The sequence below is a fragment of the Tamandua tetradactyla genome, chromosome 3 (assembly GCF_023851605.1).
Source record: "Tamandua tetradactyla isolate mTamTet1 chromosome 3, mTamTet1.pri, whole genome shotgun sequence".
Taxonomy (NCBI): Eukaryota; Metazoa; Chordata; class Mammalia; order Pilosa; family Myrmecophagidae; genus Tamandua; species Tamandua tetradactyla.
The window spans coordinates 94,129,354-94,139,284 of NC_135329.1; the positions used below are offsets into that span (position 1 = coordinate 94,129,354).

Genomic DNA, 9,931 nt, shown 5'->3' on the forward strand with positions numbered 1-9,931 from the left:
TAAAAATGTAGAATTTATTTCTACTATCCATCAAGATACCATGAAAAGAGTAAAAGGGAAAGTCATACAGCAGAAGAAACTTGCAACATATAGCTGGAAAGGCTCATATTCAAAATATATAAAGAACTCCCACAAATAAATAAGAAAAAAAGATAGACAACCCAAAAGAAAAATGGGCAAGAGACTTGAACAGGCACTTCACAGAAGATGCTATCTAAACGACTGACAACTAGGATGAGGTGTTCAATCTCTTTGAAATCAGAGAAACAAAAAATAAAATTAAAATGCAATTTTATTACAGATCCATAGAGTATCTAAAATTGAAAAGACTAACAACATCCAAATGTTGGTGACACTATAGAACAAGAGTCAGCAAACCTTTTGTAAAGAGCTAGAAAAGCAAATATTTTAGGCTTTGCAGTCAAGAGACAAAACTGTGGATATTATTTATGTAAGTATTTATATGACTAGAGAGAGGACTCCTGGCCTACCCTGCCACATTTGACTGGGGTGGACCATCTGGGTTGTAGGCATGCTTTCTCCAATTTATAGTCAGATGGTGCGCCAGTTTGAATCTGTGGCGGACCCCAGAAAAACCATGTCCTTTAATCCTCCCTCAATATTGCTGGCTGGGAGCTTTTTGATTGTTCCCATGGAGATGTGACCCACCCAACTGTGGGTGGTAATTTTTCATTAGATGATTTCTATGGAGGTGTGTCTCCACCCATTGGAGGTGGGGTTGCTTATTGGAATCATTTAAAAGAGGAAACATTTTGGAGAGAGTCCCTTTTTAGAGTCACAAGAAAGCCACAGCAGAGCCAAGCAGAGCCATGAGGCCAAGAGAACCAGAGCCACCAGCCAGCGACCTTTGGAGATAAGAAGGGAATGCCTCCGGGCGAGCTTCGTGAAACAAGAAGCCAGGAGAGAAAGCTAGCAGACTGTCGCCATGTTCACCACGTGCCTTCCCAGTAGAGAGAAATGCTGAACCCATCAGCCTTTCTTGAGTGAAAGTAATCTGTCCTTGGTTCCTTAATTTGGACATTTTTATGGCCTTGCTTTAATTGGAACATTTTCCCAGCTTTGGAACTGTAAACTAGAAACTTATTACATTTCCCGTTTTAAAAGCCATTCTGTTTCTGGTATATTGCACTCTGGCAGCTAGCAAACTAGAACAGACGGAGAAGGTCCTGGGGGAAGAATGGGCCCAAGAGGGAGGGGCCTGGTGGGCAGGTGGGAGGGGGGCACCCCCAAGGCCAGCTTCACTGTAGGCAGCCCTGGCAGCAGTGAGATACAGCTTCCAGCAGGGGGCATCCTCGGTGGAAGGGGACATGCCGGTTCCCTCTCCATGGCTCACAGTGCTGGGCCTCTCCATAAGTGCCCGATGGCCATAGTTTGCTGATCCCCTGATGATGAACAATGAGAATGCTTGTATACTGCTGGGAGAATGAAGTTAGTACAACCACTTCAGAAAACTGTTGAGATTATTAAAGTATGAGTGTAAAGTACACATGCTGATTCCATACGCCTAAGTACATGCCCAGTGGAAGTGCAGGAGCATGTGCACTCAGAGACTTGGCAGGATGCTCACAGGAGCCTTATTCAAAGAGCCAAAACCAGAAGCAGCTGTCAAATGCCCATTAGCATTAGAATAGGAATGGTATAGTCACATGATGAAACTCTTTATGGTAATTAAAATGAACAAATTACAATTCCATGAAACACGGATGCCTCTCATAATGCTGAGCAAAAAGGAACACATATGGTATGATTCCATTAAGGTATGTATGTTCAGGGATGGATGGTTAGTTGTTTTTTTTTTTACAGAAAAAATTTGCCAACCACTGTTATAAATAAATCAAGTATACAAAAGTGATTATTTTGTATATCTGTTCTGTATGTTTTCTATTTTGTGCATATCTATTTTGTATACTTTATATATGTTATATTTTGTAATTTTAACCATACATATATATAAGCAACTAGATTCCATGTTTAGCTCTGCCTCATATTTGGCAATAGACATTCAATGCATAAAAAGGTAAAGAATAAAATAAGTTACCTTCAAGAAAATGCATAACTTTTTCTTCAATTAAACATATTGATTATATAGATAAATTGTACTTGCCTCTACAGCAGATTTCGATCTCAATTTCCACATCTCCAAGAGAACAGATCATCAAGTTTCACTCCAAATACTTGATGATATCTTTCTGAAAGATGTTTTAAAAGACAGCAGAATGATCCTTGAAGGTGCTTTGACAAGTGCCTTGCCAAATATTGTCACTTCACTATTAAAGTTGTTCTTAGAAGATTGAACCCTGGTATCTATAAACACAACAGAACTCAACTGGAGCCAAATTCAGTCATGCCTTGTTTATTCAGTGATGTGGGCTGTTATGGATTGAATTGTGTCCCCAGAAAAGACATATTCAAGCCCTAGCCTCCAGTCTCTTGAATGTGGTCTTATTTGGAAATGGGATCTTTGAAGATGATATTAGTTATGATGAGGCCAAACTGCATTTGGATGGGTCCTAATCCAATATGACGGGGGTCCTTATAAGAAGGGGAAATTGGACACAGTCAGTCAGGCAGAGAGAAGGCAGCCATGTGCTAAGGGCAGAGATCGAGCTACGCTGCAAACCAAAGAACGCCAGGATTGCTGGCAAGCCACCTCCAGAAGCCTGCAGACTTCAGAGGAAGTGTGGCCCTGCTGACATCTTGATTTGGATTTCTAATCTCCAGAACTGTGAGACAATAAATTTCTGTAGTTTTAAGCCATCCAGTTTGAGGTACTTTGTTACAGCAGCCCCAGAAAAATAAGAAAGGGGGAAGGCAAATTTTTGAAGTTTCTCTCTTTGCATTTAGTGAGCCATCCATTCAGCAAATACTTACTTAGTGCCTACTATGCCCAAACTTTTCACCATTTTAATGCAAATATTCCTGAAATATCTTATACCTTTCCCTGCCTTTTACATGAAGACTGACGAGGATGAGCAAAATGTAATCTTTTCTTGATGACTGACCTCTTTACAGAAACAAACTACACTGTAAAATGTTGGTTCACAAGCATAAGTTTTTTTTGTTTGTTTGTTTGGGGTTTTTTTTTTGGTGTTAACTTTATTCCATTTTCTGTAAACTTTAAAGTACATAAAGGTTTATTTCCACAGGCCTCAAGAAATGGGAGAAGTCACAGGACAATCTCTTTCCCACAAAAAAATGTTGCATATTTTGGTAAGTGTTTGTCCTGGAAGGAAAAACTAAAATTTACATTAGCAGTGCTGTGCAAGGTTCTGACATAAATGGAGACCTAAAACCAGCCTGCAGTGGAGGTTTTAGTCCTCTGTTCAGGTGCCTGGACAGAAACCATAAGCTGTTGAGCATGGCAGGGAAAAGAAGGCAGAAAAGATGGATGGCAGGCACCTAGCAGGGAAGGAAGGAGGAATGCCAGATTCCTTGGAACAGTGTGTTGTTTCCTCCCCGCTCCCCCCACCCCCCCTTTTCAAATCATCTCTGTAGGAAAGTGCTAAGCAGCAAAGATCCCAGAGAAAGAAAGGGTCAGAGATTCCTTTAACTATCCTGCATGCAAGTCACAGCTACAGCAGTTGGTATAGGAAAACCTACTATTTCATGGTTCAGGCAGACCCAGGATGGAACGCAAAATAAAAAGGATGCTTATAGAAAATTTTTGCTTGGAATGCTAAACGGTCAAGCCTCAGCCTTTGGTCTAGCACAACTTTTGTCTCACTTGTCAACAGTGAAAAATTAGTTTGGTTAGAAGAACCAACTGGAATTACACCAGTTGCTGCTATCCTCACGCTCACTGTTAGAACAGGATTAACTGGTGTGAAGATCATTCTGATATGTTAACTCCTGGGGACTGTTTTATTCTTCTCAAGTGACTGTTGACAGAATAACCCCAAAAGCTGGAAGCTAAAACCCATTAACGTTGGTCTGCAGTTCCAAAAGAATAGACTGGTGGTGTGGTTGAGCTGACATGGAAAAGCTATCCCTTCCTGCAGATGATCAACTGACCTGCTATCCCATCCCAAATCTTAGCCTGACAGGTATTTCCGTGAAGGCAGGTAGCTGTACTTCTCAGAGCAGAGACACAGTTTAAGAGCAGAAAGGTAGAGAAAATCTAGAAAAGAATCTTCTTGATACAGATTTATCACATAAATTTTTCCCAGGGTGTGAAGGAGTGAAGAACCCAGAGGCACTTCGCTTATCCAGCAGTTTCTTTCACTGTGGTGACCAACTTTTGGCCATTCCATAAGGTCTTGAACCGCTCAGGGACTGGGAACTTGTTAAAATCACTGCCTTCTGTAGGAATAAGGACATCCATTTCAGAAGACTAGGCCCTGACTATCTCACAATCCAGGGAATTCTTGCTCAGGTAAGCGTGGTAGCCATCTGTTTGTTGATGGAAATGGTGGGCACTTTACCTGTTACCTGAACTTTGACATCCCTACTGTTGATTATCTCCACAATGCCCACCACGTCATCGAACACCAGACTGAGTTTCTTGCAGTTATCTACTATAATGGAGTTAATTTTGCCCTTGATCTGCAATGTTGTGCTGACACACTTGTATAAGTAAGCCACCTGTGTCAGCTCCATATCATCAATCACCAGGTTAGAAACAGTCTCCTGATTTTCCACTCTCCACTTCTTGCCTTCCAGTTCAAGTAGAGCTGGCTCTTTCTTTCGTTTTGAGGGAAGAACTGACTTCTTATTTAGGTGCAGAAAGTGGTTTGGGGCCACTGCGTACGGGACCACTCTCAGCCTTCAGGGCAGCCTTCATGTCATCAGATCCATGTTTCAGAGCATGCGTGATGCTCTCTCCCTGATTAATCTGGGCAAAGAGTTCTGAGCATGAAGCAGAGTCATCTTGAGCCTGAACTGGCAGCGACTGAGGGGGGCGGGAGGGGGTCCTGTTGGGGAGGAGGAGGACTCAATCCATCAGAGGGTCAAGATGGCAATCCACTCAGTTCTTTTGCCACAGGGCCCATTTTGCTCCAGACCGGTCCAGTGGTATGATACTCCTTAATGTAAGCCTGCAGCTCTGTCCATACACTCAAGTAAGCTTTGACCCAGTCTCCATGCTTCTTATCCACATCTTTGTACTCCTTGAGGACTCGGTTTGTATAAAACATGGCAGCATCATTCATTTCTTTCACATAAGGGCCAGGCTTGGAAGCCATAGCCACCCAGCCCAGGGCCTGGATGCTTTCACTGACAGCTGACAGATGATTGAACAACTTGCTGCCTCGGTTCTTCTCCTGAAAGGTTATCACCTCTTGGAACTGCTCTGAGATGGGTGCCAACAATTCAGAAAGCTTATTCCTTGCTGATTGCTGGCACTGAGAGGCTGTAGCCAAGAGAGCTCACTCCAGCTTCAGACCTGTGTGGACCATCTCCGCATGCTTCTGCCCATCTCCCCCAATCTCTTTACTGATCTTCAGGCATTCTACTACAGGACCAGCAAGCAGCAAGTCAAATGCTTGCACATGAGGAGGTGCTCCTTTTGGATGACTGTCTCCATGCCCACAGTGCATGTCAGAGACCTGGGATGACTGCCTGCAGACAGTCCACTGCCTTCTCCAATCTTTCTACCAGACTTTGCGTGTCAGCCATTATGTATTACCTCAGAGTTCTGCCTCACCTCAGGACGGCGAACAGCCACTCCACTTCCAGCAAGAACCCGGTTTACAAGTATAAGTCTTGGCCAAGGAGCCCTTTTTCAGAATTCTAACATACCAAATGCACAAAAAGAAGAACTGAAGTGAGATCTGGGGGTGGAGCAGAGTCCTACCCACTTGGTGTCACTGAGACAACACAGAACCAGAGATTCCAGGAATCATCACTAGAAACCCCTGGTCCCATACAGTAACACTCTTAAGGAATGCTGAGGGATATTGGATGCTTCTATATGTAATGATTTTGAATCACAATCCTAAATAGCATTCGTTCCTTACTGTCATCAGTGTGGGTACTTGAATTTACCTTCTTGCCCTTTCCCCACATTATATGTGGTTTCTTTAGACTGGAGAGTCAAAGTTCCCAGATTGATACAAGTGTGGATGAATCAAAAATGTAAACACTTGAAGGATTTTGAGGGGCTCTTTCTCGAATATCAGGTGTGGGCTTTACGTTCTGAACTTTGAGAGATCTATTTTGATAGTCAAAAATTCTGGCTGAAAAGTATAGAATTGCCATATGATCTGGCAATACCATTGCTAGGTGTCTAGTCAGAGAACACGAGGGCAAGGACACAAATGGACACTTGCACACCAATGTTTATAGCAGTATTATTTACAATTGCCAAGAGATGGAAACAGCCGAAATGTCCATCAACAGACAAGTGCTAAACAAGCTGTGGTATATACACACGATGGAATATTATGCAGCTGTAAAACAGATAAAGTTATGAAGTATGTAACAACATGGATGGACCTTGAGGACATTGTGGTGAGTGAGATTAGCTAGAAACAAAAGAACAAATACTGTATGGTCTCACTGATATGAACTAACATTAGTGAATGAACTTGTAGAATTTCAGCTAAGAATAAGAGACCATCAGGAGATAGAAATAGGGTAGATATTGTGTAATTGGAGCTGAAGGGATACAGATTGTGCAATAGGACTGATTGTAAAAATTTAGAAATGGATAGCACAATATTACCTCACTGTAATACAATAATGTTGGTGCACTGAATGAAACTGAATGTGAGAATGATGGAGGAGGGCTGAGGGAACAAATGAAATCAGAAGGAAAATAAATGATAAAGACTGAGATGGTATAATCTAGGAATGCTTAGAGTAAGAATGCCTACAATAATAGTTACTAAATGTACAAATTAAAAAATGTTCTTGCATGAGAAAGAGTAAAGGAATGTCAATATTGTAGGGTGTTGAAAATAGATGGTAATTCCTATTTTAAAACTTTAACTTATGTGTAAGACTAAAGCAAAAAAAGTTTATTTGGTTTATACTTTGATTAGTGCGTTTCCTAATATAACTTATGGGACAGTTTAATTGAACACCATAAATACATGGAACCTTGAGTAGGGCATGAGATTTTGTAGGTTTGTCCAGAGTGATGGCCTAATAAATCCCAGAATGATTTGAATAGTGAAGAGAAAAGTATTTGCAAAGTCCCCTTGGGGGAATGGCGAGAAAAGGGGAAAATTCAACTTCCCCATGTGGAGAATTCCTGATATTCTCACAAGCAGTGTGGACAACCAAAGCAATAGGCCAAGCCCTCAATCTTGGGGTTTGTTCAAAACTTATCCTTGCACAGGATAGGCTAAGCCTACTTAAAATTAGGCCTAAGAGTCACGGTCAGAGACCTCTTTTGTTGTGCAGATGTGGCCTCTATCTCTTCCAGCCAACATGACAAGCAAACTCACTGCCCTCCCCCTTTCTACGTGGGACATGACTCCCAGGGGTCATGTTGCCTTCCTGGCAGCATGAGACAGAAATCCTAGAATGAGCTGAGACCCAGCATCAAGGGATTGAGAAAACCTTCTAGGCCAAAAGGGGGAAGAGAGCAATGAGACAAAATAAAGTGTCAATGGCTGAGAGATTTCAAATAGAGTCAAGAGGTTATCCTGGAATTATATCTATATAATTCTTACGCATTATATAGATATCACCTTTTTAGTTAAGGTACATTGGAGAGACTGGAGGAAAGTGCCTGAAAATGTAGAGCTGTGTTCCAGTAGCCATGTTTCTTGAAGATGATTGTATAACGATATAGCTTTCGCAATGTGACTGTGTGATTGTGAAAATCTTGTGTCTGATGCTCCTTTTATCTATGGTATGGACAGATGAATAAAACTTATGGATTAAAAATAAATAAATAATAGGGGGAACAAATGTTAAAATAAATTTAGTAGATTGAAATGCCAGTGATCAATGAGAGATTGGAAAGGGGTATAGGAGAAACAAAGGCTAAAATATATTGGGTAGATGGAAATATTAGCAGTAAATGAGAGGGAGGGGTAATGGGTATGGTATGGATGAGTTTTTTCTTTTTTCTTTTCATTTCTTTTTCTGAATTGATGCAAATGTTCTAAGAAATGATCAAGGTGATGAATATACAACTATGTGATGATATTGTGAGTTATTGATTATATACCAAGAATGGAATGATCATATGGTAAGAATGTTCGTGCTTGTATGTTATGTTTTAAAAAATTTTTTTTAATTAAAAAAAAAATTCTGGCTGATTTCCAGATTACCAAATATATACTAGAAGCTTTAGTAACCTCTAGATAAGAAAGGAAAGTCTCTAGAGTCAAAATGAGAATCAATTAGTATTGGAGACAGCAATTCCATTTTATCAGATGAGGAAATGTTTTTAGAATCTCTCAGTCTAAGAATCATATCTACCAGCAATTTTCACATTCAGTTATTTGGATTGATGCATGTGAGTTTAAATTTACTTAAAATAAAATACGTATTCACAAGCACTGATGAAGAAAATATTCTCTCCTTCTCCACACCCCCACACACACTCCATGCTCTTCATTTCACCTAACAGTCTTTGAGTTTACCAGATGATAAGAAGTTCTCTCCAGAAATAAACTGTTCAATCCATTCTAAGATGGTAGAAAATCACCCCTGGCATTTCCAAAGCTCTACTAATGACAGGCATCTTAGCAAATTGACATCATTTACTGATATTATGAGAGCATTGGTAAAAGGCTGCATTAAATGAATTTATTAAAAGAAAATCTAAAAATATATATATATAGATATAGAGCATGCAAACCACAGAGGCACACTAACTAAGTTACATCCAATGGCCAGTTACAAGAATAAAGTCAGTCACTAACTTATTTCACTAATTTAATCCTCAATAGGTCTTTCTCCAGAGGCTTCTAAGTACCCTGTCAGTTAAATATCAAGCTTATTTCATACCTGCAAAAATATTTCATCTGTAAACAAACTGTGGAGTTTGGGAAATCCCCATTTTTATTGGTACTTAGTGTAAAATCTGATTTCACATACATGCAAAATCTGAAAGGTAGACCATATCCTAAAGGTCACCTCTATTCACCAAATTTCTAATGCTTGAACTTCTGCCACTTGGCAAGTGGTTATCCTATTTATCTTCAAATCCAGGGTCAGAGAACTTTCTCAACTACTTTTATATTTATTCAGTCCTTTACTAGAGCATATTCATGATATTAAATATTTGCACTTGGTACAAGTGAAGTTAATTTTTAATTCAATGTAGGTTTCAGTAAACTATCAAATCCTTCCTAATACTCAGAAATAATCATACTTCAGATAAACTATATTAAACCTACAGAAGTCAATTCAAAATATAAACAAAATAAACAGATAATATTTCATCCTTTAAAACAATAGAGCCTAACTACCTTAAATACTGCGAATCCTTCCCACCCAAAAAAGAGGTAGTTTAAATTAAAATAACAGTATTTTGAACCTGATACATAATCTGATTATCATGGTCTGTCTGGATATAAGAAGAATTCTTCTAAAAATTTAAATGAATTTGCCCAGGAATAATAAAAACATTAGCAGCTACAAATCACATCCTCTTTGAGTAATTAAAAGTTTCCTTGTAGGTATCACAATGAATTATTCATTTGAAAACAATTCAGGGTCCTTGAAATAGAAGAACTAAAGGAAGATTCAAGGTGTATGTATGGCACAAAGGATGAGATAGATGCTTGCTCAGAATTGACCTCGCAAATCCCCAGCTATTCTGGCCCAGAACAAGGTGGGGAACCAAAGTTAATATTTTTTTCTTTTTCTCTTCAATTTAAGAAGAAATGGACCTTTTTTTCTCTTACCATAACTAATATCAAATTTATACAAAACCTCAAACCATCAAAAAGAGGCCAAGGTATTAAAGATTATTTAACATTACAATAAAAAATTAATAAAACCTGGAGTA

The 9,931-nt window shown here is 39.6% G+C and overlaps 1 pseudogene; it reads right to left on the reverse strand.

Annotated features, from left to right (window-relative positions):
• Window positions 1-4,222: 4,222 nt before the first annotated feature.
• Window positions 4,223-5,634, reverse strand: LOC143676235 (adenylyl cyclase-associated protein 1 pseudogene; annotated as a pseudogene).
• Between the last annotated feature and the right edge of the window lie 4,297 nt (window positions 5,635-9,931).